General features: G+C 45.6%; 15 non-coding genes across 15 annotated transcripts; all 15 read right to left on the reverse strand.

Annotated features, from left to right (window-relative positions):
* Positions 1–4,506: 4,506 nt before the first annotated feature.
* On the reverse strand, positions 4,507–4,697 carry LOC142271521 (U2 spliceosomal RNA). The gene has a single exon (XR_012736561.1). It is a non-coding gene; the product is annotated as a U2 spliceosomal RNA (small nuclear RNA).
* A 1,387-nt stretch (positions 4,698–6,084) lies between these two features.
* LOC142271522 (U2 spliceosomal RNA) lies at positions 6,085–6,275 on the reverse strand. The gene has a single exon (XR_012736562.1). It is a non-coding gene; the product is annotated as a U2 spliceosomal RNA (small nuclear RNA).
* A 1,387-nt stretch (positions 6,276–7,662) lies between these two features.
* On the reverse strand, positions 7,663–7,853 carry LOC142271523 (U2 spliceosomal RNA). Its single transcript, XR_012736563.1, has one exon. It is a non-coding gene; the product is annotated as a U2 spliceosomal RNA (small nuclear RNA).
* A 1,387-nt stretch (positions 7,854–9,240) lies between these two features.
* Positions 9,241–9,431, reverse strand: LOC142271524 (U2 spliceosomal RNA). The gene has a single exon (XR_012736564.1). It is a non-coding gene; the product is annotated as a U2 spliceosomal RNA (small nuclear RNA).
* Positions 9,432–10,817: 1,386 nt separating this feature from the next.
* On the reverse strand, positions 10,818–11,008 carry LOC142271525 (U2 spliceosomal RNA). The gene has a single exon (XR_012736565.1). It is a non-coding gene; the product is annotated as a U2 spliceosomal RNA (small nuclear RNA).
* Positions 11,009–12,395: 1,387 nt separating this feature from the next.
* Positions 12,396–12,586, reverse strand: LOC142271526 (U2 spliceosomal RNA). The gene has a single exon (XR_012736566.1). It is a non-coding gene; the product is annotated as a U2 spliceosomal RNA (small nuclear RNA).
* Positions 12,587–13,973: 1,387 nt separating this feature from the next.
* On the reverse strand, positions 13,974–14,164 carry LOC142271528 (U2 spliceosomal RNA). The gene has a single exon (XR_012736568.1). It is a non-coding gene; the product is annotated as a U2 spliceosomal RNA (small nuclear RNA).
* Positions 14,165–15,551: 1,387 nt separating this feature from the next.
* On the reverse strand, positions 15,552–15,742 carry LOC142271529 (U2 spliceosomal RNA). Its single transcript, XR_012736569.1, has one exon. It is a non-coding gene; the product is annotated as a U2 spliceosomal RNA (small nuclear RNA).
* Positions 15,743–17,129: 1,387 nt separating this feature from the next.
* Positions 17,130–17,320, reverse strand: LOC142271531 (U2 spliceosomal RNA). Its single transcript, XR_012736570.1, has one exon. It is a non-coding gene; the product is annotated as a U2 spliceosomal RNA (small nuclear RNA).
* Positions 17,321–18,707: 1,387 nt separating this feature from the next.
* Positions 18,708–18,898, reverse strand: LOC142271532 (U2 spliceosomal RNA). Its single transcript, XR_012736571.1, has one exon. It is a non-coding gene; the product is annotated as a U2 spliceosomal RNA (small nuclear RNA).
* Positions 18,899–20,285: 1,387 nt separating this feature from the next.
* On the reverse strand, positions 20,286–20,476 carry LOC142271533 (U2 spliceosomal RNA). Its single transcript, XR_012736572.1, has one exon. It is a non-coding gene; the product is annotated as a U2 spliceosomal RNA (small nuclear RNA).
* A 1,387-nt stretch (positions 20,477–21,863) lies between these two features.
* Positions 21,864–22,054, reverse strand: LOC142271534 (U2 spliceosomal RNA). Its single transcript, XR_012736573.1, has one exon. It is a non-coding gene; the product is annotated as a U2 spliceosomal RNA (small nuclear RNA).
* Positions 22,055–23,441: 1,387 nt separating this feature from the next.
* On the reverse strand, positions 23,442–23,632 carry LOC142271535 (U2 spliceosomal RNA). Its single transcript, XR_012736574.1, has one exon. It is a non-coding gene; the product is annotated as a U2 spliceosomal RNA (small nuclear RNA).
* A 1,388-nt stretch (positions 23,633–25,020) lies between these two features.
* LOC142271536 (U2 spliceosomal RNA) lies at positions 25,021–25,211 on the reverse strand. Its single transcript, XR_012736575.1, has one exon. It is a non-coding gene; the product is annotated as a U2 spliceosomal RNA (small nuclear RNA).
* A 1,387-nt stretch (positions 25,212–26,598) lies between these two features.
* On the reverse strand, positions 26,599–26,789 carry LOC142271537 (U2 spliceosomal RNA). Its single transcript, XR_012736576.1, has one exon. It is a non-coding gene; the product is annotated as a U2 spliceosomal RNA (small nuclear RNA).
* Positions 26,790–27,038: the final 249 nt, after the last annotated feature.

The raw sequence follows: 27,038 nt of genomic DNA on the forward strand, positions 1-27,038 counted from the left end.
TGTCTGTTTGTGATTCTGTGAAAAGGGAAAAAAAAAAAAAAAAAAAAAAAAAAAAAAAGGTTAGTCTTGTGATTTAATTAGTAGGATTAGTCACACCTGTTTCTAGAAGCTTCCAGCAGCTTCTGTACATCTATATAAACCAGCCAGTGCGAGCGAGGTACTGAGCGAGCGAGGTGCTGAACTGAACTTAAGTGCTGAATTTAAGATAAGTGCATAGTTTCAACACAATTACATAGTTTGACACAAGAACATAGTTTGAATTTATCCTTATACGTTTCCCATTGGGTTTCTTTCGTTTTTTTCTCTTTGTTTTTCTACTTTACTGTTGATCCCCATTTGATAGGTGCTCCATGGACAATGCTACCAGGTGTGTATCTTGTCAGATGTATGCATGCCTTGAGCAGCCGTTCGAGGGTGAATATGTCTGCACTCGATGCAAGCATGTTGCGTGTTTGGAAGCCAAGGTAACTGATCTAAATAAGCAGCTTGCAACACTAAGGGGCATTGCAAACCTGGAGAGGAGTTTAGAGCTCACTGAGCTTTCTCTGGCTGGGGCCAGTGATATGGAGGAGGGTGGAGGTGGGGAAGATCAGGACCCAGAGGTAGGTAGCTGGGTAACAGTTAGAAGAAGAGGTAGGGGGAAAAGTGTCAGGGAGCCTAGTCCTGACCTGGCACAACCTAGTAAATATGCCTGTTTGGCTGATATTAGGAATGAAGGGCCTGGACTAGGGTCACTACAGCAGGACGTTGCTCCTAGCAACCAGGAAAACAACTGCTGTAGGAAGGAGGGAAATAGGAGTGCAGCAAAGCCCAGACAGATGTTGGTGGTAGGGGACTCTATAATTAGGCGGACAGACAGGGTCATCTGTCGCCGAGACCGTGAATGCCGAACAGTGTGTTGTCTGCCGGGTGCTCGGGTTCGGCATATTGTGGATCGGATAGACAGATTGCTGGGTGGGGCTGGGGAAAACCCAGCGGTCATGGTGCACATTGGTACTAATGACAAAGTTAGAGGCAGGTGGAAGGTCCTTAAAAATGATTACAGGGAACTAGGAGAGAAGCTGAAGTCCAGGACCTCCAAGGTGGTGTTTTCAGAAATACTACCGGTGCCACGAGCGTCACTAGAAAGACAGCGGGAGCTTAGGGAGATAAATATGTGGCTTAGAAATTGGTGCAGGAAGGAAGGGTTCGGGTTCATGGAGAACTGGGCCGACTTCTCAGTCGGCTACAGGCTCTACGGTAGGGACGGGCTGCACCTCAATGGGGAAGGTGCAGCTGTGCTGGGGGAGAAAATGGTCAGACGGATGGAGGAGCTTTTAAACTAGGATCGGGGGGGAGGGAGGGTAGTGGAGCAAATAAGGGGATAGATAGAGCAGATAGAGACAGGGAGACGGTAGGGGTCAATGAAGGATTAGGGGGGGATGGGACATGCAAGGAACGTAGGGAGGCTAGGAGTAATAAAGGTGTTAATAGGATTAAATGTCTACTGGCAAATGCAAGAAGTCTTGCAAACAAAATGAATGAATTGGAGACTCTTATGTCAACCATGGATTATGATGTGGTGGGCATTACGGAAACCTGGCTGGATGAAAGCCATGACTGGGTGACAAACATACAGGGTTATAGTACATTTAGGAAGGACAGGAAAGGCCAAAAAGGTGGTGGGGTGTGTATATTTATCAAATCTAACCTAAAACCTGTGTTGTATGATGACATTGAGGGGAACAGCAACAATGTAGAGTCAGTATGGGTAAATGTACATGGGGAGGGGAATAATGGAAAAATGCTAATTGGAGTTTGCTATAAGCCTCCTAACATACCTGAACAAATAGAGGGTGAAATGCTGGAACAAATTGAAAAGGCAGCTAATAATAATAATCGGGTTCTTATTATGGGGGATTTTAACTATCCAGACATTCAGTGGGACATAGAATCTTCTGGTTCTGCTAAAAGCTGTAAGTTCTTATCTACCATTCAGGACCATTTCCTCTCTCAGATGGTAGATGAACCGACCAGGGGAGATAATTTGCTAGATCTGGTCCTGTCAAATAGACCGGATACAATTTCAAATCTACAGGTCCGGGAGCACTTGGGCACCAGCGATCATAATATGGTAAGCTTCGACATAATATTCAATAGAACATTTCAAAGGGGGAATGCTAAAACCTGGAATTTTAGGAAAGCTGATTTCAACAAATTAAGGGAAGAGCTTAAATGTGTAGATTGGGACAGAGTCATGGTAACTGGGGATACCGAACATAAATGGGGTAAGTTTAAGGATATACTGCTAGAGTCCTGTAAAAAACTTATACCCAGTGGTAATAAAATGTCCAGGAATAAAAAGAAACCACTATGGATAAATAAGACTGTACAAAGTATAATAAAACAAAAACAAAGGGCGTTTAACATCTTAAAGGCTGAGAATACAGAAATAGCATTGCAGGAGTATAAAGATATCAATAGGCAATGCAAAAAAGAAATCAAACAAGCAAAACTAGCTACTGAAACAAAAATCGCCAATGACATTAAAATAAATCCCAAAATCTTTTATAAATACATTAATGCCAAAAGGAAAACAAAGGATAGTATCGGACCCTTAAAATATAATAACAAGTTAGTTATAGAGGACAAACAAAAAACTGAGATATTAAATAGGCATTTCTCATCTGTATTCACCAAGGAACTGACTGTACCAGGGATCATTCAACAAGTGAAAAATCAAAGTCCACCACCCGATATAATTAATTTAACACAAGATGAAGTACGCCTACGTCTGAGTAAATTAAACATTGACAAATCCCCAGGGCCAGATGGCATTCATCCACGAATATTGAGGGAATTGAGCTCCGTAATCGACAGACCGCTGTATCTCATCTTTTTAGACTCACTTGTAACAGGGTTGGTGCCTCAGGATTGGAGGATTGCTGATGTGGTACCGATATTTAAGAAAGGTAAGAGGGTAGATCCAGGCAACTACCGTCCAGTAAGCCTGACATCAGTAGTATGCAAAGTTTTTGAGGGCATTTTAAGGGATGACATGCAAAAATATATTGCAGAAAATAATATGATAACTGACAAACAGCATGGATTCATGAAAGATAAGTCGTGTCTAACCAACCTGTTGGGGTTCTATGAGGGGGTAAGTGCAAACCTGGATATTGGTAATGCAGCTGATGTGATTTATTTGGACTTTGCAAAGGCATTTGATACTGTACCACATAATAGCCTTATACTAAAGCTCCAGAAGCAAGGACTAGGGGACACAATATGCAACTGGGTAAGGAATTGGCTAAAAGATAGGAAACAAAGAGTAGTCATAAATGCTACATTCTCTAAATGGGCTATAGTCAGCAGTGGGGTGCCGCAGGGATCTGTGCTAGGACCAATTCTTTTTACTCTCTATATTAATGACCTTGTGGATGGGATTGATAGTACAGTGTCAGTCTTTGCCGATGACACCAAACTATGTAGGATATTAAAAACTGACCTGGATAGTACAATATTACAAAAAGATCTGGATAAGATGTCAGAATGGGCAGATACTTGGCAAATGAGATTTAATGTTGATAAATGTAAAGTAATGCACCTAGGACGGAGTAATCCTATAGCTGCGTATACATTAAATGGAAGTAAACTCGGGACTACAGAACAGGAGAAGGACTTGGGTATTCTCATTACAAATAAGCTGAGCAGCAGCACTCAATGTCAGGCAGCAGCTGCTAAAGCAAACAAGATTCTAGGGTGTATAAAAAGAGAGATTAGATCCCGTGATCCCAACGTATTGTTACCCATCTATAAATCACTTGTAAGGCCACATCTAGAATACGGGATCCAGTTTTGGGCTCCACATTTTAAAAAGGACATTCAGAAGTTAGAGTCAGTTCAAAGGCGGGCAACTAGACTATTACAAGGAATGGAAGGCCTCCCATATGATGGCAGATTGAAAAAGTTAGATATGTTTAGCTTAGAAAAAAGACGTCTCAGAGGAGATCTCATTTATATGTATAAATACATGTGTGGTCAATATAAAGGACTGGCACATGACTTATTTCTTCCAAAAACAATACTAAGGACCAGGGGGCACTCACTGCGAGTGGAAGAAAAGCGATTCCGACACCTAAATAGGAAAGGGTTCTTTACAGTTAGAGCGGTCAGACTGTGGAATGCCCTACCACAAGAGGTAGTAATGGCAGATACTATAACAGCTTTTAAAAAAGGGCTGGATGATTTCCTCAGTACACAAAACATTGTTGGTTATAAATGACTTAGTGACTAAATGTAGAACTGGTGGAGGAAGGTTGAACTAGATGGACCTAGGTCTTTTTTCAACCTAAGTAACTATGTAACTATGTAAAAGTGTGAAAGATAAAAAACAAAAGGAGGAAGTGTGAAAAGTGAATGGGCCAAATTGAGGTGCATATGAAGACGTATGCTTTCTTCCAATTCATTAAATCGGGCTAATATGAATCAGGTGAATTGAGTTCTGCTTTTGGAAACTGGGTTAAGAAGGGGTGCACCGTTCCTGGAGGTACTGCAATACCAGGTCAATGCGTGGAGTGGACAGAGCAAGCTCTTTTTCCATCTCCCTGTTCTAAAAATCCATTTAATATATGGTCCCCAGATAGGGGACGTATCAGATATTAAACTGATAAGAACAGATACTACACTTGATCTTAGCCAAAAGGCCGAGAAGCGATAACCAGAATTGGTTTGGGCCTCGAGTGGCACCCTGGCCTATGCCGGACACATCTTAGGGAGAGAGAGCGAGAGGGAGACAAACCCACGCCTACACAAGACATTTTGTCACCCAAGCCAACCCTTGAAAAGGCTGCTTTGCAGAGCCAAAACAAGAAGAATGGTGCGTTTTGCAGCCGCCGCCCACTGCAATGAATCTGAATAACTCCTCCTTTAGGGCGCAAGCAACTCCCCTCCCCCTTGCAGTCTTTCCAATTCACGATACAAAAAGACGGACAGGACAGGTTGCCTGACTTTCCGTCACTGCCACCCTTTGCCATCCTTACCCGTAGAAAGCCCTTTCATCATCCCCAAACCCTAATCTTTTCCCTTTCCTTCCCAGCCCCCAAACCCTGCCCTCTGTACCTTTCTCACCACCCGCTTCCCTTCTCCTGTCATCCCCCTACCACCCGGGAAAAAAAGAGATTGCCCCCTCCTTCCACTAGCCCACCCTCCCACCCAAAGAACAACTTCTTCTGCGCAGCTTGTTTTCTAGGCAGCAGCGCTATTGTGATGTCATCGGGGGGCATTGTGACAAGCCGCCAGTGTTCCGTCTCTTCATGTTGTGCACAGTTCAAACGGAAAATACATCAACAGGCAGACTACAGAAAAGCTTACTATCAAAGGTTAGAGGGGGGCTTTCTCAGAGGGCTTTTTACAGTTTTTCTATTCCCAATTAGCCGTTTAAGTGTACTTATTGAAAGTAGTAATTCTTTCATAGGCCGCCCTTTCTTAGTATTTGACGTTCCTTATATTGCGGTATGAGGCTTCGCAGTAGGTTGCAAACATTCATCACCCATGACTGTCCCCAATTGAGCTCAGAAGCTCAATGTCTATCATGACCTCTCTTTTAGAATGTCCAAGAGCAAGCAAACTATTCCTCCAGGAGAGGGCGCCAACAGACTACTAAAGAGATCATCATTACTCAAAGAAAACCCCAAAAACCAATGCATGATAGGAATAAACAGGTAACTTTCTTTGGAGTGGAAGCGGAGAGATCGCACCAGATGCCAATTCTAGATGTTATCACACCTGTGGTCACTGCAGCAGCAGGTGAATCCACTTTGTCCAAAAGGGATCTATTCCATTCAATTGCAAATGATCTAGATAAGACAGAGAACTGCAGCACGGGGACATAGCCGAGTTGGTCAGGTTGAGTGGTGATGAGTTTGCTATTTGGATGAATAAAGAAAGTCAAAAGTGTGAAAGATAAAAAACAAAAGGAGGAAGTGTGAAAAGTGAATGGGCCAAATTGAGGTGCATATGAAGACGTATGCTTTCTTCCAATTCATTAAATCGGGCTAATATGAATCAGGTGAATTGAGTTCTGCTTTTGGAAACTGGGTTAAGAAGGGGTGCACCGTTCCTGGAGGTACTGCAATACCAGGTCAATGCGTGGAGTGGACAGAGCAAGCTCTTTTTCCATCTCCCTGTTCTAAAAATCCATTTAATATATGGTCCCCAGATAGGGGACGTATCAGATATTAAACTGATAAGAACAGATACTACACTTGATCTTAGCCAAAAGGCCGAGAAGCGATAACCAGAATTGGTTTGGGCCTCGAGTGGCACCCTGGCCTATGCCGGACACATCTTAGGGAGAGAGAGCGAGAGGGAGACAAACCCACGCCTACACAAGACATTTTGTCACCCAAGCCAACCCTTGAAAAGGCTGCTTTGCAGAGCCAAAACAAGAAGAATGGTGCGTTTTGCAGCCGCCGCCCACTGCAATGAATCTGAATAACTCCTCCTTTAGGGCGCAAGCAACTCCCCTCCCCCTTGCAGTCTTTCCAATTCACGATACAAAAAGACGGACAGGACAGGTTGCCTGACTTTCCGTCACTGCCACCCTTTGCCATCCTTACCCGTAGAAAGCCCTTTCATCATCCCCAAACCCTAATCTTTTCCCTTTCCTTCCCAGCCCCCAAACCCTGCCCTCTGTACCTTTCTCACCACCCGCTTCCCTTCTCCTGTCATCCCCCTACCACCCGGGAAAAAAAGAGATTGCCCCCTCCTTCCACTAGCCCACCCTCCCACCCAAAGAACAACTTCTTCTGCGCAGCTTGTTTTCTAGGCAGCAGCGCTATTGTGATGTCATCGGGGGGCATTGTGACAAGCCGCCAGTGTTCCGTCTCTTCATGTTGTGCACAGTTCAAACGGAAAATACATCAACAGGCAGACTACAGAAAAGCTTACTATCAAAGGTTAGAGGGGGGCTTTCTCAGAGGGCTTTTTACAGTTTTTCTATTCCCAATTAGCCGTTTAAGTGTACTTATTGAAAGTAGTAATTCTTTCATAGGCCGCCCTTTCTTAGTATTTGACGTTCCTTATATTGCGGTATGAGGCTTCGCAGTAGGTTGCAAACATTCATCACCCATGACTGTCCCCAATTGAGCTCAGAAGCTCAATGTCTATCATGACCTCTCTTTTAGAATGTCCAAGAGCAAGCAAACTATTCCTCCAGGAGAGGGCGCCAACAGACTACTAAAGAGATCATCATTACTCAAAGAAAACCCCAAAAACCAATGCATGATAGGAATAAACAGGTAACTTTCTTTGGAGTGGAAGCGGAGAGATCGCACCAGATGCCAATTCTAGATGTTATCACACCTGTGGTCACTGCAGCAGCAGGTGAATCCACTTTGTCCAAAAGGGATCTATTCCATTCAATTGCAAATGATCTAGATAAGACAGAGAACTGCAGCACGGGGACATAGCCGAGTTGGTCAGGTTGAGTGGTGATGAGTTTGCTATTTGGATGAATAAAGAAAGTCAAAAGTGTGAAAGATAAAAAACAAAAGGAGGAAGTGTGAAAAGTGAATGGGCCAAATTGAGGTGCATATGAAGACGTATGCTTTCTTCCAATTCATTAAATCGGGCTAATATGAATCAGGTGAATTGAGTTCTGCTTTTGGAAACTGGGTTAAGAAGGGGTGCACCGTTCCTGGAGGTACTGCAATACCAGGTCAATGCGTGGAGTGGACAGAGCAAGCTCTTTTTCCATCTCCCTGTTCTAAAAATCCATTTAATATATGGTCCCCAGATAGGGGACGTATCAGATATTAAACTGATAAGAACAGATACTACACTTGATCTTAGCCAAAAGGCCGAGAAGCGATAACCAGAATTGGTTTGGGCCTCGAGTGGCACCCTGGCCTATGCCGGACACATCTTAGGGAGAGAGAGCGAGAGGGAGACAAACCCACGCCTACACAAGACATTTTGTCACCCAAGCCAACCCTTGAAAAGGCTGCTTTGCAGAGCCAAAACAAGAAGAATGGTGCGTTTTGCAGCCGCCGCCCACTGCAATGAATCTGAATAACTCCTCCTTTAGGGCGCAAGCAACTCCCCTCCCCCTTGCAGTCTTTCCAATTCACGATACAAAAAGACGGACAGGACAGGTTGCCTGACTTTCCGTCACTGCCACCCTTTGCCATCCTTACCCGTAGAAAGCCCTTTCATCATCCCCAAACCCTAATCTTTTCCCTTTCCTTCCCAGCCCCCAAACCCTGCCCTCTGTACCTTTCTCACCACCCGCTTCCCTTCTCCTGTCATCCCCCTACCACCCGGGAAAAAAAGAGATTGCCCCCTCCTTCCACTAGCCCACCCTCCCACCCAAAGAACAACTTCTTCTGCGCAGCTTGTTTTCTAGGCAGCAGCGCTATTGTGATGTCATCGGGGGGCATTGTGACAAGCCGCCAGTGTTCCGTCTCTTCATGTTGTGCACAGTTCAAACGGAAAATACATCAACAGGCAGACTACAGAAAAGCTTACTATCAAAGGTTAGAGGGGGGCTTTCTCAGAGGGCTTTTTACAGTTTTTCTATTCCCAATTAGCCGTTTAAGTGTACTTATTGAAAGTAGTAATTCTTTCATAGGCCGCCCTTTCTTAGTATTTGACGTTCCTTATATTGCGGTATGAGGCTTCGCAGTAGGTTGCAAACATTCATCACCCATGACTGTCCCCAATTGAGCTCAGAAGCTCAATGTCTATCATGACCTCTCTTTTAGAATGTCCAAGAGCAAGCAAACTATTCCTCCAGGAGAGGGCGCCAACAGACTACTAAAGAGATCATCATTACTCAAAGAAAACCCCAAAAACCAATGCATGATAGGAATAAACAGGTAACTTTCTTTGGAGTGGAAGCGGAGAGATCGCACCAGATGCCAATTCTAGATGTTATCACACCTGTGGTCACTGCAGCAGCAGGTGAATCCACTTTGTCCAAAAGGGATCTATTCCATTCAATTGCAAATGATCTAGATAAGACAGAGAACTGCAGCACGGGGACATAGCCGAGTTGGTCAGGTTGAGTGGTGATGAGTTTGCTATTTGGATGAATAAAGAAAGTCAAAAGTGTGAAAGATAAAAAACAAAAGGAGGAAGTGTGAAAAGTGAATGGGCCAAATTGAGGTGCATATGAAGACGTATGCTTTCTTCCAATTCATTAAATCGGGCTAATATGAATCAGGTGAATTGAGTTCTGCTTTTGGAAACTGGGTTAAGAAGGGGTGCACCGTTCCTGGAGGTACTGCAATACCAGGTCAATGCGTGGAGTGGACAGAGCAAGCTCTTTTTCCATCTCCCTGTTCTAAAAATCCATTTAATATATGGTCCCCAGATAGGGGACGTATCAGATATTAAACTGATAAGAACAGATACTACACTTGATCTTAGCCAAAAGGCCGAGAAGCGATAACCAGAATTGGTTTGGGCCTCGAGTGGCACCCTGGCCTATGCCGGACACATCTTAGGGAGAGAGAGCGAGAGGGAGACAAACCCACGCCTACACAAGACATTTTGTCACCCAAGCCAACCCTTGAAAAGGCTGCTTTGCAGAGCCAAAACAAGAAGAATGGTGCGTTTTGCAGCCGCCGCCCACTGCAATGAATCTGAATAACTCCTCCTTTAGGGCGCAAGCAACTCCCCTCCCCCTTGCAGTCTTTCCAATTCACGATACAAAAAGACGGACAGGACAGGTTGCCTGACTTTCCGTCACTGCCACCCTTTGCCATCCTTACCCGTAGAAAGCCCTTTCATCATCCCCAAACCCTAATCTTTTCCCTTTCCTTCCCAGCCCCCAAACCCTGCCCTCTGTACCTTTCTCACCACCCGCTTCCCTTCTCCTGTCATCCCCCTACCACCCGGGAAAAAAAGAGATTGCCCCCTCCTTCCACTAGCCCACCCTCCCACCCAAAGAACAACTTCTTCTGCGCAGCTTGTTTTCTAGGCAGCAGCGCTATTGTGATGTCATCGGGGGGCATTGTGACAAGCCGCCAGTGTTCCGTCTCTTCATGTTGTGCACAGTTCAAACGGAAAATACATCAACAGGCAGACTACAGAAAAGCTTACTATCAAAGGTTAGAGGGGGGCTTTCTCAGAGGGCTTTTTACAGTTTTTCTATTCCCAATTAGCCGTTTAAGTGTACTTATTGAAAGTAGTAATTCTTTCATAGGCCGCCCTTTCTTAGTATTTGACGTTCCTTATATTGCGGTATGAGGCTTCGCAGTAGGTTGCAAACATTCATCACCCATGACTGTCCCCAATTGAGCTCAGAAGCTCAATGTCTATCATGACCTCTCTTTTAGAATGTCCAAGAGCAAGCAAACTATTCCTCCAGGAGAGGGCGCCAACAGACTACTAAAGAGATCATCATTACTCAAAGAAAACCCCAAAAACCAATGCATGATAGGAATAAACAGGTAACTTTCTTTGGAGTGGAAGCGGAGAGATCGCACCAGATGCCAATTCTAGATGTTATCACACCTGTGGTCACTGCAGCAGCAGGTGAATCCACTTTGTCCAAAAGGGATCTATTCCATTCAATTGCAAATGATCTAGATAAGACAGAGAACTGCAGCACGGGGACATAGCCGAGTTGGTCAGGTTGAGTGGTGATGAGTTTGCTATTTGGATGAATAAAGAAAGTCAAAAGTGTGAAAGATAAAAAACAAAAGGAGGAAGTGTGAAAAGTGAATGGGCCAAATTGAGGTGCTATGAAGACGTATGCTTTCTTCCAATTCATTAAATCGGGCTAATATGAATCAGGTGAATTGAGTTCTGCTTTTGGAAACTGGGTTAAGAAGGGGTGCACCGTTCCTGGAGGTACTGCAATACCAGGTCAATGCGTGGAGTGGACAGAGCAAGCTCTTTTTCCATCTCCCTGTTCTAAAAATCCATTTAATATATGGTCCCCAGATAGGGGACGTATCAGATATTAAACTGATAAGAACAGATACTACACTTGATCTTAGCCAAAAGGCCGAGAAGCGATAACCAGAATTGGTTTGGGCCTCGAGTGGCACCCTGGCCTATGCCGGACACATCTTAGGGAGAGAGAGCGAGAGGGAGACAAACCCACGCCTACACAAGACATTTTGTCACCCAAGCCAACCCTTGAAAAGGCTGCTTTGCAGAGCCAAAACAAGAAGAATGGTGCGTTTTGCAGCCGCCGCCCACTGCAATGAATCTGAATAACTCCTCCTTTAGGGCGCAAGCAACTCCCCTCCCCCTTGCAGTCTTTCCAATTCACGATACAAAAAGACGGACAGGACAGGTTGCCTGACTTTCCGTCACTGCCACCCTTTGCCATCCTTACCCGTAGAAAGCCCTTTCATCATCCCCAAACCCTAATCTTTTCCCTTTCCTTCCCAGCCCCCAAACCCTGCCCTCTGTACCTTTCTCACCACCCGCTTCCCTTCTCCTGTCATCCCCCTACCACCCGGGAAAAAAAGAGATTGCCCCCTCCTTCCACTAGCCCACCCTCCCACCCAAAGAACAACTTCTTCTGCGCAGCTTGTTTTCTAGGCAGCAGCGCTATTGTGATGTCATCGGGGGGCATTGTGACAAGCCGCCAGTGTTCCGTCTCTTCATGTTGTGCACAGTTCAAACGGAAAATACATCAACAGGCAGACTACAGAAAAGCTTACTATCAAAGGTTAGAGGGGGGCTTTCTCAGAGGGCTTTTTACAGTTTTTCTATTCCCAATTAGCCGTTTAAGTGTACTTATTGAAAGTAGTAATTCTTTCATAGGCCGCCCTTTCTTAGTATTTGACGTTCCTTATATTGCGGTATGAGGCTTCGCAGTAGGTTGCAAACATTCATCACCCATGACTGTCCCCAATTGAGCTCAGAAGCTCAATGTCTATCATGACCTCTCTTTTAGAATGTCCAAGAGCAAGCAAACTATTCCTCCAGGAGAGGGCGCCAACAGACTACTAAAGAGATCATCATTACTCAAAGAAAACCCCAAAAACCAATGCATGATAGGAATAAACAGGTAACTTTCTTTGGAGTGGAAGCGGAGAGATCGCACCAGATGCCAATTCTAGATGTTATCACACCTGTGGTCACTGCAGCAGCAGGTGAATCCACTTTGTCCAAAAGGGATCTATTCCATTCAATTGCAAATGATCTAGATAAGACAGAGAACTGCAGCACGGGGACATAGCCGAGTTGGTCAGGTTGAGTGGTGATGAGTTTGCTATTTGGATGAATAAAGAAAGTCAAAAGTGTGAAAGATAAAAAACAAAAGGAGGAAGTGTGAAAAGTGAATGGGCCAAATTGAGGTGCATATGAAGACGTATGCTTTCTTCCAATTCATTAAATCGGGCTAATATGAATCAGGTGAATTGAGTTCTGCTTTTGGAAACTGGGTTAAGAAGGGGTGCACCGTTCCTGGAGGTACTGCAATACCAGGTCAATGCGTGGAGTGGACAGAGCAAGCTCTTTTTCCATCTCCCTGTTCTAAAAATCCATTTAATATATGGTCCCCAGATAGGGGACGTATCAGATATTAAACTGATAAGAACAGATACTACACTTGATCTTAGCCAAAAGGCCGAGAAGCGATAACCAGAATTGGTTTGGGCCTCGAGTGGCACCCTGGCCTATGCCGGACACATCTTAGGGAGAGAGAGCGAGAGGGAGACAAACCCACGCCTACACAAGACATTTTGTCACCCAAGCCAACCCTTGAAAAGGCTGCTTTGCAGAGCCAAAACAAGAAGAATGGTGCGTTTTGCAGCCGCCGCCCACTGCAATGAATCTGAATAACTCCTCCTTTAGGGCGCAAGCAACTCCCCTCCCCCTTGCAGTCTTTCCAATTCACGATACAAAAAGACGGACAGGACAGGTTGCCTGACTTTCCGTCACTGCCACCCTTTGCCATCCTTACCCGTAGAAAGCCCTTTCATCATCCCCAAACCCTAATCTTTTCCCTTTCCTTCCCAGCCCCCAAACCCTGCCCTCTGTACCTTTCTCACCACCCGCTTCCCTTCTCCTGTCATCCCCCTACCACCCGGGAAAAAAAGAGATTGCCCCCTCCTTCCACTAGCCCACCCTCCCACCCAAAGAACAACTTCTTCTGCGCAGCTTGTTTTCTAGGCAGCAGCGCTATTGTGATGTCATCGGGGGGCATTGTGACAAGCCGCCAGTGTTCCGTCTCTTCATGTTGTGCACAGTTCAAACGGAAAATACATCAACAGGCAGACTACAGAAAAGCTTACTATCAAAGGTTAGAGGGGGGCTTTCTCAGAGGGCTTTTTACAGTTTTTCTATTCCCAATTAGCCGTTTAAGTGTACTTATTGAAAGTAGTAATTCTTTCATAGGCCGCCCTTTCTTAGTATTTGACGTTCCTTATATTGCGGTATGAGGCTTCGCAGTAGGTTGCAAACATTCATCACCCATGACTGTCCCCAATTGAGCTCAGAAGCTCAATGTCTATCATGACCTCTCTTTTAGAATGTCCAAGAGCAAGCAAACTATTCCTCCAGGAGAGGGCGCCAACAGACTACTAAAGAGATCATCATTACTCAAAGAAAACCCCAAAAACCAATGCATGATAGGAATAAACAGGTAACTTTCTTTGGAGTGGAAGCGGAGAGATCGCACCAGATGCCAATTCTAGATGTTATCACACCTGTGGTCACTGCAGCAGCAGGTGAATCCACTTTGTCCAAAAGGGATCTATTCCATTCAATTGCAAATGATCTAGATAAGACAGAGAACTGCAGCACGGGGACATAGCCGAGTTGGTCAGGTTGAGTGGTGATGAGTTTGCTATTTGGATGAATAAAGAAAGTCAAAAGTGTGAAAGATAAAAAACAAAAGGAGGAAGTGTGAAAAGTGAATGGGCCAAATTGAGGTGCATATGAAGACGTATGCTTTCTTCCAATTCATTAAATCGGGCTAATATGAATCAGGTGAATTGAGTTCTGCTTTTGGAAACTGGGTTAAGAAGGGGTGCACCGTTCCTGGAGGTACTGCAATACCAGGTCAATGCGTGGAGTGGACAGAGCAAGCTCTTTTTCCATCTCCCTGTTCTAAAAATCCATTTAATATATGGTCCCCAGATAGGGGACGTATCAGATATTAAACTGATAAGAACAGATACTACACTTGATCTTAGCCAAAAGGCCGAGAAGCGATAACCAGAATTGGTTTGGGCCTCGAGTGGCACCCTGGCCTATGCCGGACACATCTTAGGGAGAGAGAGCGAGAGGGAGACAAACCCACGCCTACACAAGACATTTTGTCACCCAAGCCAACCCTTGAAAAGGCTGCTTTGCAGAGCCAAAACAAGAAGAATGGTGCGTTTTGCAGCCGCCGCCCACTGCAATGAATCTGAATAACTCCTCCTTTAGGGCGCAAGCAACTCCCCTCCCCCTTGCAGTCTTTCCAATTCACGATACAAAAAGACGGACAGGACAGGTTGCCTGACTTTCCGTCACTGCCACCCTTTGCCATCCTTACCCGTAGAAAGCCCTTTCATCATCCCCAAACCCTAATCTTTTCCCTTTCCTTCCCAGCCCCCAAACCCTGCCCTCTGTACCTTTCTCACCACCCGCTTCCCTTCTCCTGTCATCCCCCTACCACCCGGGAAAAAAAGAGATTGCCCCCTCCTTCCACTAGCCCACCCTCCCACCCAAAGAACAACTTCTTCTGCGCAGCTTGTTTTCTAGGCAGCAGCGCTATTGTGATGTCATCGGGGGGCATTGTGACAAGCCGCCAGTGTTCCGTCTCTTCATGTTGTGCACAGTTCAAACGGAAAATACATCAACAGGCAGACTACAGAAAAGCTTACTATCAAAGGTTAGAGGGGGGCTTTCTCAGAGGGCTTTTTACAGTTTTTCTATTCCCAATTAGCCGTTTAAGTGTACTTATTGAAAGTAGTAATTCTTTCATAGGCCGCCCTTTCTTAGTATTTGACGTTCCTTATATTGCGGTATGAGGCTTCGCAGTAGGTTGCAAACATTCATCACCCATGACTGTCCCCAATTGAGCTCAGAAGCTCAATGTCTATCATGACCTCTCTTTTAGAATGTCCAAGAGCAAGCAAACTATTCCTCCAGGAGAGGGCGCCAACAGACTACTAAAGAGATCATCATTACTCAAAGAAAACCCCAAAAACCAATGCATGATAGGAATAAACAGGTAACTTTCTTTGGAGTGGAAGCGGAGAGATCGCACCAGATGCCAATTCTAGATGTTATCACACCTGTGGTCACTGCAGCAGCAGGTGAATCCACTTTGTCCAAAAGGGATCTATTCCATTCAATTGCAAATGATCTAGATAAGACAGAGAACTGCAGCACGGGGACATAGCCGAGTTGGTCAGGTTGAGTGGTGATGAGTTTGCTATTTGGATGAATAAAGAAAGTCAAAAGTGTGAAAGATAAAAAACAAAAGGAGGAAGTGTGAAAAGTGAATGGGCCAAATTGAGGTGCATATGAAGACGTATGCTTTCTTCCAATTCATTAAATCGGGCTAATATGAATCAGGTGAATTGAGTTCTGCTTTTGGAAACTGGGTTAAGAAGGGGTGCACCGTTCCTGGAGGTACTGCAATACCAGGTCAATGCGTGGAGTGGACAGAGCAAGCTCTTTTTCCATCTCCCTGTTCTAAAAATCCATTTAATATATGGTCCCCAGATAGGGGACGTATCAGATATTAAACTGATAAGAACAGATACTACACTTGATCTTAGCCAAAAGGCCGAGAAGCGATAACCAGAATTGGTTTGGGCCTCGAGTGGCACCCTGGCCTATGCCGGACACATCTTAGGGAGAGAGAGCGAGAGGGAGACAAACCCACGCCTACACAAGACATTTTGTCACCCAAGCCAACCCTTGAAAAGGCTGCTTTGCAGAGCCAAAACAAGAAGAATGGTGCGTTTTGCAGCCGCCGCCCACTGCAATGAATCTGAATAACTCCTCCTTTAGGGCGCAAGCAACTCCCCTCCCCCTTGCAGTCTTTCCAATTCACGATACAAAAAGACGGACAGGACAGGTTGCCTGACTTTCCGTCACTGCCACCCTTTGCCATCCTTACCCGTAGAAAGCCCTTTCATCATCCCCAAACCCTAATCTTTTCCCTTTCCTTCCCAGCCCCCAAACCCTGCCCTCTGTACCTTTCTCACCACCCGCTTCCCTTCTCCTGTCATCCCCCTACCACCCGGGAAAAAAAGAGATTGCCCCCTCCTTCCACTAGCCCACCCTCCCACCCAAAGAACAACTTCTTCTGCGCAGCTTGTTTTCTAGGCAGCAGCGCTATTGTGATGTCATCGGGGGGCATTGTGACAAGCCGCCAGTGTTCCGTCTCTTCATGTTGTGCACAGTTCAAACGGAAAATACATCAACAGGCAGACTACAGAAAAGCTTACTATCAAAGGTTAGAGGGGGGCTTTCTCAGAGGGCTTTTTACAGTTTTTCTATTCCCAATTAGCCGTTTAAGTGTACTTATTGAAAGTAGTAATTCTTTCATAGGCCGCCCTTTCTTAGTATTTGACGTTCCTTATATTGCGGTATGAGGCTTCGCAGTAGGTTGCAAACATTCATCACCCATGACTGTCCCCAATTGAGCTCAGAAGCTCAATGTCTATCATGACCTCTCTTTTAGAATGTCCAAGAGCAAGCAAACTATTCCTCCAGGAGAGGGCGCCAACAGACTACTAAAGAGATCATCATTACTCAAAGAAAACCCCAAAAACCAATGCATGATAGGAATAAACAGGTAACTTTCTTTGGAGTGGAAGCGGAGAGATCGCACCAGATGCCAATTCTAGATGTTATCACACCTGTGGTCACTGCAGCAGCAGGTGAATCCACTTTGTCCAAAAGGGATCTATTCCATTCAATTGCAAATGATCTAGATAAGACAGAGAACTGCAGCACGGGGACATAGCCGAGTTGGTCAGGTTGAGTGGTGATGAGTTTGCTATTTGGATGAATAAAGAAAGTCAAAAGTGTGAAAGATAAAAAACAAAAGGAGGAAGTGTGAAAAGTGAATGGGCCAAATTGAGGTGCATATGAAGACGTATGCTTTCTTCCAATTCATTAAATCGGGCTAATATGAATCAGGTGAATTGAGTTCTGCTTTTGGAAACTGGGTTAAGAAGGGGTGCACCGTTCCTGGAGGTACTGCAATACCAGGTCAATGCGTGGAGTGGACAGAGCAAGCTCTTTTTCCATCTCCCTGTTCTAAAAATCCATTTAATATATGGTCCCCAGATAGGGGACGTATCAGATATTAAACTGATAAGAACAGATACTACACTTGATCTTAGCCAAAAGGCCGAGAAGCGATAACCAGAATTGGTTTGGGCCTCGAGTGGCACCCTGGCCTATGCCGGACACATCTTAGGGAGAGAGAGCGAGAGGGAGACAAACCCACGCCTACACAAGACATTTTGTCACCCAAGCCAACCCTTGAAAAGGCTGCTTTGCAGAGCCAAAACAAGAAGAATGGTGCGTTTTGCAGCCGCCGCCCACTGCAATGAATCTGAATAACTCCTCCTTTAGGGCGCAAGCAACTCCCCTCCCCCTTGCAGTCTTTCCAATTCACGATACAAAAAGACGGACAGGACAGGTTGCCTGACTTTCCGTCACTGCCACCCTTTGCCATCCTTACCCGTAGAAAGCCCTTTCATCATCCCCAAACCCTAATCTTTTCCCTTTCCTTCCCAGCCCCCAAACCCTGCCCTCTGTACCTTTCTCACCACCCGCTTCCCTTCTCCTGTCATCCCCCTACCACCCGGGAAAAAAAGAGATTGCCCCCTCCTTCCACTAGCCCACCCTCCCACCCAAAGAACAACTTCTTCTGCGCAGCTTGTTTTCTAGGCAGCAGCGCTATTGTGATGTCATCGGGGGGCATTGTGACAAGCCGCCAGTGTTCCGTCTCTTCATGTTGTGCACAGTTCAAACGGAAAATACATCAACAGGCAGACTACAGAAAAGCTTACTATCAAAGGTTAGAGGGGGGCTTTCTCAGAGGGCTTTTTACAGTTTTTCTATTCCCAATTAGCCGTTTAAGTGTACTTATTGAAAGTAGTAATTCTTTCATAGGCCGCCCTTTCTTAGTATTTGACGTTCCTTATATTGCGGTATGAGGCTTCGCAGTAGGTTGCAAACATTCATCACCCATGACTGTCCCCAATTGAGCTCAGAAGCTCAATGTCTATCATGACCTCTCTTTTAGAATGTCCAAGAGCAAGCAAACTATTCCTCCAGGAGAGGGCGCCAACAGACTACTAAAGAGATCATCATTACTCAAAGAAAACCCCAAAAACCAATGCATGATAGGAATAAACAGGTAACTTTCTTTGGAGTGGAAGCGGAGAGATCGCACCAGATGCCAATTCTAGATGTTATCACACCTGTGGTCACTGCAGCAGCAGGTGAATCCACTTTGTCCAAAAGGGATCTATTCCATTCAATTGCAAATGATCTAGATAAGACAGAGAACTGCAGCACGGGGACATAGCCGAGTTGGTCAGGTTGAGTGGTGATGAGTTTGCTATTTGGATGAATAAAGAAAGTCAAAAGTGTGAAAGATAAAAAACAAAAGGAGGAAGTGTGAAAAGTGAATGGGCCAAATTGAGGTGCATATGAAGACGTATGCTTTCTTCCAATTCATTAAATCGGGCTAATATGAATCAGGTGAATTGAGTTCTGCTTTTGGAAACTGGGTTAAGAAGGGGTGCACCGTTCCTGGAGGTACTGCAATACCAGGTCAATGCGTGGAGTGGACAGAGCAAGCTCTTTTTCCATCTCCCTGTTCTAAAAATCCATTTAATATATGGTCCCCAGATAGGGGACGTATCAGATATTAAACTGATAAGAACAGATACTACACTTGATCTTAGCCAAAAGGCCGAGAAGCGATAACCAGAATTGGTTTGGGCCTCGAGTGGCACCCTGGCCTATGCCGGACACATCTTAGGGAGAGAGAGCGAGAGGGAGACAAACCCACGCCTACACAAGACATTTTGTCACCCAAGCCAACCCTTGAAAAGGCTGCTTTGCAGAGCCAAAACAAGAAGAATGGTGCGTTTTGCAGCCGCCGCCCACTGCAATGAATCTGAATAACTCCTCCTTTAGGGCGCAAGCAACTCCCCTCCCCCTTGCAGTCTTTCCAATTCACGATACAAAAAGACGGACAGGACAGGTTGCCTGACTTTCCGTCACTGCCACCCTTTGCCATCCTTACCCGTAGAAAGCCCTTTCATCATCCCCAAACCCTAATCTTTTCCCTTTCCTTCCCAGCCCCCAAACCCTGCCCTCTGTACCTTTCTCACCACCCGCTTCCCTTCTCCTGTCATCCCCCTACCACCCGGGAAAAAAAGAGATTGCCCCCTCCTTCCACTAGCCCACCCTCCCACCCAAAGAACAACTTCTTCTGCGCAGCTTGTTTTCTAGGCAGCAGCGCTATTGTGATGTCATCGGGGGGCATTGTGACAAGCCGCCAGTGTTCCGTCTCTTCATGTTGTGCACAGTTCAAACGGAAAATACATCAACAGGCAGACTACAGAAAAGCTTACTATCAAAGGTTAGAGGGGGGCTTTCTCAGAGGGCTTTTTACAGTTTTTCTATTCCCAATTAGCCGTTTAAGTGTACTTATTGAAAGTAGTAATTCTTTCATAGGCCGCCCTTTCTTAGTATTTGACGTTCCTTATATTGCGGTATGAGGCTTCGCAGTAGGTTGCAAACATTCATCACCCATGACTGTCCCCAATTGAGCTCAGAAGCTCAATGTCTATCATGACCTCTCTTTTAGAATGTCCAAGAGCAAGCAAACTATTCCTCCAGGAGAGGGCGCCAACAGACTACTAAAGAGATCATCATTACTCAAAGAAAACCCCAAAAACCAATGCATGATAGGAATAAACAGGTAACTTTCTTTGGAGTGGAAGCGGAGAGATCGCACCAGATGCCAATTCTAGATGTTATCACACCTGTGGTCACTGCAGCAGCAGGTGAATCCACTTTGTCCAAAAGGGATCTATTCCATTCAATTGCAAATGATCTAGATAAGACAGAGAACTGCAGCACGGGGACATAGCCGAGTTGGTCAGGTTGAGTGGTGATGAGTTTGCTATTTGGATGAATAAAGAAAGTCAAAAGTGTGAAAGATAAAAAACAAAAGGAGGAAGTGTGAAAAGTGAATGGGCCAAATTGAGGTGCATATGAAGACGTATGCTTTCTTCCAATTCATTAAATCGGGCTAATATGAATCAGGTGAATTGAGTTCTGCTTTTGGAAACTGGGTTAAGAAGGGGTGCACCGTTCCTGGAGGTACTGCAATACCAGGTCAATGCGTGGAGTGGACAGAGCAAGCTCTTTTTCCATCTCCCTGTTCTAAAAATCCATTTAATATATGGTCCCCAGATAGGGGACGTATCAGATATTAAACTGATAAGAACAGATACTACACTTGATCTTAGCCAAAAGGCCGAGAAGCGATAACCAGAATTGGTTTGGGCCTCGAGTGGCACCCTGGCCTATGCCGGACACATCTTAGGGAGAGAGAGCGAGAGGGAGACAAACCCACGCCTACACAAGACATTTTGTCACCCAAGCCAACCCTTGAAAAGGCTGCTTTGCAGAGCCAAAACAAGAAGAATGGTGCGTTTTGCAGCCGCCGCCCACTGCAATGAATCTGAATAACTCCTCCTTTAGGGCGCAAGCAACTCCCCTCCCCCTTGCAGTCTTTCCAATTCACGATACAAAAAGACGGACAGGACAGGTTGCCTGACTTTCCGTCACTGCCACCCTTTGCCATCCTTACCCGTAGAAAGCCCTTTCATCATCCCCAAACCCTAATCTTTTCCCTTTCCTTCCCAGCCCCCAAACCCTGCCCTCTGTACCTTTCTCACCACCCGCTTCCCTTCTCCTGTCATCCCCCTACCACCCGGGAAAAAAAGAGATTGCCCCCTCCTTCCACTAGCCCACCCTCCCACCCAAAGAACAACTTCTTCTGCGCAGCTTGTTTTCTAGGCAGCAGCGCTATTGTGATGTCATCGGGGGGCATTGTGACAAGCCGCCAGTGTTCCGTCTCTTCATGTTGTGCACAGTTCAAACGGAAAATACATCAACAGGCAGACTACAGAAAAGCTTACTATCAAAGGTTAGAGGGGGGCTTTCTCAGAGGGCTTTTTACAGTTTTTCTATTCCCAATTAGCCGTTTAAGTGTACTTATTGAAAGTAGTAATTCTTTCATAGGCCGCCCTTTCTTAGTATTTGACGTTCCTTATATTGCGGTATGAGGCTTCGCAGTAGGTTGCAAACATTCATCACCCATGACTGTCCCCAATTGAGCTCAGAAGCTCAATGTCTATCATGACCTCTCTTTTAGAATGTCCAAGAGCAAGCAAACTATTCCTCCAGGAGAGGGCGCCAACAGACTACTAAAGAGATCATCATTACTCAAAGAAAACCCCAAAAACCAATGCATGATAGGAATAAACAGGTAACTTTCTTTGGAGTGGAAGCGGAGAGATCGCACCAGATGCCAATTCTAGATGTTATCACACCTGTGGTCACTGCAGCAGCAGGTGAATCCACTTTGTCCAAAAGGGATCTATTCCATTCAATTGCAAATGATCTAGATAAGACAGAGAACTGCAGCACGGGGACATAGCCGAGTTGGTCAGGTTGAGTGGTGATGAGTTTGCTATTTGGATGAATAAAGAAAGTCAAAAGTGTGAAAGATAAAAAACAAAAGGAGGAAGTGTGAAAAGTGAATGGGCCAAATTGAGGTGCATATGAAGACGTATGCTTTCTTCCAATTCATTAAATCGGGCTAATATGAATCAGGTGAATTGAGTTCTGCTTTTGGAAACTGGGTTAAGAAGGGGTGCACCGTTCCTGGAGGTACTGCAATACCAGGTCAATGCGTGGAGTGGACAGAGCAAGCTCTTTTTCCATCTCCCTGTTCTAAAAATCCATTTAATATATGGTCCCCAGATAGGGGACGTATCAGATATTAAACTGATAAGAACAGATACTACACTTGATCTTAGCCAAAAGGCCGAGAAGCGATAACCAGAATTGGTTTGGGCCTCGAGTGGCACCCTGGCCTATGCCGGACACATCTTAGGGAGAGAGAGCGAGAGGGAGACAAACCCACGCCTACACAAGACATTTTGTCACCCAAGCCAACCCTTGAAAAGGCTGCTTTGCAGAGCCAAAACAAGAAGAATGGTGCGTTTTGCAGCCGCCGCCCACTGCAATGAATCTGAATAACTCCTCCTTTAGGGCGCAAGCAACTCCCCTCCCCCTTGCAGTCTTTCCAATTCACGATACAAAAAGACGGACAGGACAGGTTGCCTGACTTTCCGTCACTGCCACCCTTTGCCATCCTTACCCGTAGAAAGCCCTTTCATCATCCCCAAACCCTAATCTTTTCCCTTTCCTTCCCAGCCCCCAAACCCTGCCCTCTGTACCTTTCTCACCACCCGCTTCCCTTCTCCTGTCATCCCCCTACCACCCGGGAAAAAAAGAGATTGCCCCCTCCTTCCACTAGCCCACCCTCCCACCCAAAGAACAACTTCTTCTGCGCAGCTTGTTTTCTAGGCAGCAGCGCTATTGTGATGTCATCGGGGGGCATTGTGACAAGCCGCCAGTGTTCCGTCTCTTCATGTTGTGCACAGTTCAAACGGAAAATACATCAACAGGCAGACTACAGAAAAGCTTACTATCAAAGGTTAGAGGGGGGCTTTCTCAGAGGGCTTTTTACAGTTTTTCTATTCCCAATTAGCCGTTTAAGTGTACTTATTGAAAGTAGTAATTCTTTCATAGGCCGCCCTTTCTTAGTATTTGACGTTCCTTATATTGCGGTATGAGGCTTCGCAGTAGGTTGCAAACATTCATCACCCATGACTGTCCCCAATTGAGCTCAGAAGCTCAATGTCTATCATGACCTCTCTTTTAGAATGTCCAAGAGCAAGCAAACTATTCCTCCAGGAGAGGGCGCCAACAGACTACTAAAGAGATCATCATTACTCAAAGAAAACCCCAAAAACCAATGCATGATAGGAATAAACAGGTAACTTTCTTTGGAGTGGAAGCGGAGAGATCGCACCAGATGCCAATTCTAGATGTTATCACACCTGTGGTCACTGCAGCAGCAGGTGAATCCACTTTGTCCAAAAGGGATCTATTCCATTCAATTGCAAATGATCTAGATAAGACAGAGAACTGCAGCACGGGGACATAGCCGAGTTGGTCAGGTTGAGTGGTGATGAGTTTGCTATTTGGATGAATAAAGAAAGTCAAAAGTGTGAAAGATAAAAAACAAAAGGAGGAAGTGTGAAAAGTGAATGGGCCAAATTGAGGTGCATATGAAGACGTATGCTTTCTTCCAATTCATTAAATCGGGCTAATATGAATCAGGTGAATTGAGTTCTGCTTTTGGAAACTGGGTTAAGAAGGGGTGCACCGTTCCTGGAGGTACTGCAATACCAGGTCAATGCGTGGAGTGGACAGAGCAAGCTCTTTTTCCATCTCCCTGTTCTAAAAATCCATTTAATATATGGTCCCCAGATAGGGGACGTATCAGATATTAAACTGATAAGAACAGATACTACACTTGATCTTAGCCAAAAGGCCGAGAAGCGATAACCAGAATTGGTTTGGGCCTCGAGTGGCACCCTGGCCTATGCCGGACACATCTTAGGGAGAGAGAGCGAGAGGGAGACAAACCCACGCCTACACAAGACATTTTGTCACCCAAGCCAACCCTTGAAAAGGCTGCTTTGCAGAGCCAAAACAAGAAGAATGGTGCGTTTTGCAGCCGCCGCCCACTGCAATGAATCTGAATAACTCCTCCTTTAGGGCGCAAGCAACTCCCCTCCCCCTTGCAGTCTTTCCAATTCACGATACAAAAAGACGGACAGGACAGGTTGCCTGACTTTCCGTCACTGCCACCCTTTGCCATCCTTACCCGTAGAAAGCCCTTTCATCATCCCCAAACCCTAATCTTTTCCCTTTCCTTCCCAGCCCCCAAACCCTGCCCTCTGTACCTTTCTCACCACCCGCTTCCCTTCTCCTGTCATCCCCCTACCACCCGGGAAAAAAAGAGATTGCCCCCTCCTTCCACTAGCCCACCCTCCCACCCAAAGAACAACTTCTTCTGCGCAGCTTGTTTTCTAGGCAGCAGCGCTATTGTGATGTCATCGGGGGGCATTGTGACAAGCCGCCAGTGTTCCGTCTCTTCATGTTGTGCACAGTTCAAACGGAAAATACATCAACAGGCAGACTACAGAAAAGCTTACTATCAAAGGTTAGAGGGGGGCTTTCTCAGAGGGCTTTTTACAGTTTTTCTATTCCCAATTAGCCGTTTAAGTGTACTTATTGAAAGTAGTAATTCTTTCATAGGCCGCCCTTTCTTAGTATTTGACGTTCCTTATATTGCGGTATGAGGCTTCGCAGTAGGTTGCAAACATTCATCACCCATGACTGTCCCCAATTGAGCTCAGAAGCTCAATGTCTATCATGACCTCTCTTTTAGAATGTCCAAGAGCAAGCAAACTATTCCTCCAGGAGAGGGCGCCAACAGACTACTAAAGAGATCATCATTACTCAAAGAAAACCCCAAAAACCAATGCATGATAGGAATAAACAGGTAACTTTCTTTGGAGTGGAAGCGGAGAGATCGCACCAGATGCCAATTCTAGATGTTATCACACCTGTGGTCACTGCAGCAGCAGGTGAATCCACTTTGTCCAAAAGGGATCTATTCCATTCAATTGCAAATGATCTAGATAAGACAGAGAACTGCAGCACGGGGACATAGCCGAGTTGGTCAGGTTGAGTGGTGATGAGTTTGCTATTTGGATGAATAAAGAAAGTCAAAAGTGTGAAAGATAAAAAACAAAAGGAGGAAGTGTGAACAAGTGAATGGGCCAAATTGAGGTGCATATGAAGACGTATGCTTTCTTCCAATTCATTAAATCGGGCTAATATGAATCAGGTGAATTGAGTTCTGCTTTTGGAAACTGGGTTAAGAAGGGGTGCACCGTTCCTGGAGGTACTGCAATACCAGGTCAATGCGTGGAGTGGACAGAGCAAGCTCTTTTTCCATCTCCCTGTTCTAAAAATCCATTTAATATATGGTCCCCAGATAGGGGACGTATCAGATATTAAACTGATAAGAACAGATACTACACTTGATCTTAGCCAAAAGGCCGAGAAGCGATAACCAGAATTGGTTTGGGCCTCGAGTGGCACCCTGGCCTATGCCGGACACATCTTAGGGAGAGAGAGCGAGAGGGAGACAAACCCACGCCTACACAAGACATTTTGTCACCCAAGCCAACCCTTGAAAAGGCTGCTTTGCAGAGCCAAAACAAGAAGAATGGTGCGTTTTGCAGCCGCCGCCCACTGCAATGAATCTGAATAACTCCTCCTTTAGGGCGCAAGCAACTCCCCTCCCCCTTGCAGTCTTTCCAATTCACGATACAAAAAGACGGACAGGACAGGTTGCCTGACTTTCCGTCACTGCCACCCTTTGCCATCCTTACCCGTAGAAAGCCCTTTCATCATCCCCAAACCCTAATCTTTTCCCTTTCCTTCCCAGCCCCCAAACCCTGCCCTCTGTACCTTTCTCACCACCCGCTTCCCTTCTCCTGTCATCCCCCTACCACCCGGGAAAAAAAGAGATTGCCCCCTCCTTCCACTAGCCCACCCTCCCACCCAAAGAACAACTTCTTCTGCGCAGCTTGTTTTCTAGGCAGCAGCGCTATTGTGATGTCATCGGGGGGCATTGTGACAAGCCGCCAGTGTTCCGTCTCTTCATGTTGTGCACAGTTCAAACGGAAAATACATCAACAGGCAGACTACAGAAAAGCTTACTATCAAAGGTTAGAGGGGGGCTTTCTCAGAGGGCTTTTTACAGTTTTTCTATTCCCAATTAGCCGTTTAAGTGTACTTATTGAAAGTAGTAATTCTTTCATAGGCCGCCCTTTCTTAGTATTTGACGTTCCTTATATTGCGGTATGAGGCTTCGCAGTAGGTTGCAAACATTCATCACCCATGACTGTCCCCAATTGAGCTCAGAAGCTCAATGTCTATCATGACCTCTCTTTTAGAATGTCCAAGAGCAAGCAAACTATTCCTCCAGGAGAGGGCGCCAACAGACTACTAAAGAGATCATCATTACTCAAAGAAAACCCCAAAAACCAATGCATGATAGGAATAAACAGGTAACTTTCTTTGGAGTGGAAGCGGAGAGATCGCACCAGATGCCAATTCTAGATGTTATCACACCTGTGGTCACTGCAGCAGCAGGTGAATCCACTTTGTCCAAAAGGGATCTATTCCATTCAATTGCAAATGATCTAGATAAGACAGAGAACTGCAGCACGGGGACATAGCCGAGTTGGTCAGGTTGAGTGGTGATGAGTTTGCTATTTGGATGAATAAAGAAAGTCAAAAGTGTGAAAGATAAAAAACAAAAGGAGGAAGTGTGAAAAGTGAATGGGCCAAATTGAGGTGCATATGAAGACGTATGCTTTCTTCCAATTCATTAAATCGGGCTAATATGAATCAGGTGAATTGAGTTCTGCTTTTGGAAACTGGGTTAAGAAGGGGTGCACCGTTCCTGGAGGTACTGCAATACCAGGTCAATGCGTGGAGTGGACAGAGCAAGCTCTTTTTCCATCTCCCTGTTCTAAAAATCCATTTAATATATGGTCCCCAGATAGGGGACGTATCAGATATTAAACTGATAAGAACAGATACTACACTTGATCTTAGCCAAAAGGCCGAGAAGCGATAACCAGAATTGGTTTGGGCCTCGAGTGGCACCCTGGCCTATGCCGGACACATCTTAGGGAGAGAGAGCGAGAGGGAGACAAACCCACGCCTACACAAGACATTTTGTCACCCAAGCCAACCCTTGAAAAGGCTGCTTTGCAGAGCCAAAACAAGAAGAATGGTGCGTTTTGCAGCCGCCGCCCACTGCAATGAATCTGAATAACTCCTCCTTTAGGGCGCAAGCAACTCCCCTCCCCCTTGCAGTCTTT

Source organism: Anomaloglossus baeobatrachus, unplaced genomic scaffold (genome assembly GCF_048569485.1).
Source record: "Anomaloglossus baeobatrachus isolate aAnoBae1 unplaced genomic scaffold, aAnoBae1.hap1 Scaffold_3371, whole genome shotgun sequence".
NCBI lineage: Eukaryota > Metazoa > Chordata > Amphibia > Anura > Aromobatidae > Anomaloglossus > Anomaloglossus baeobatrachus.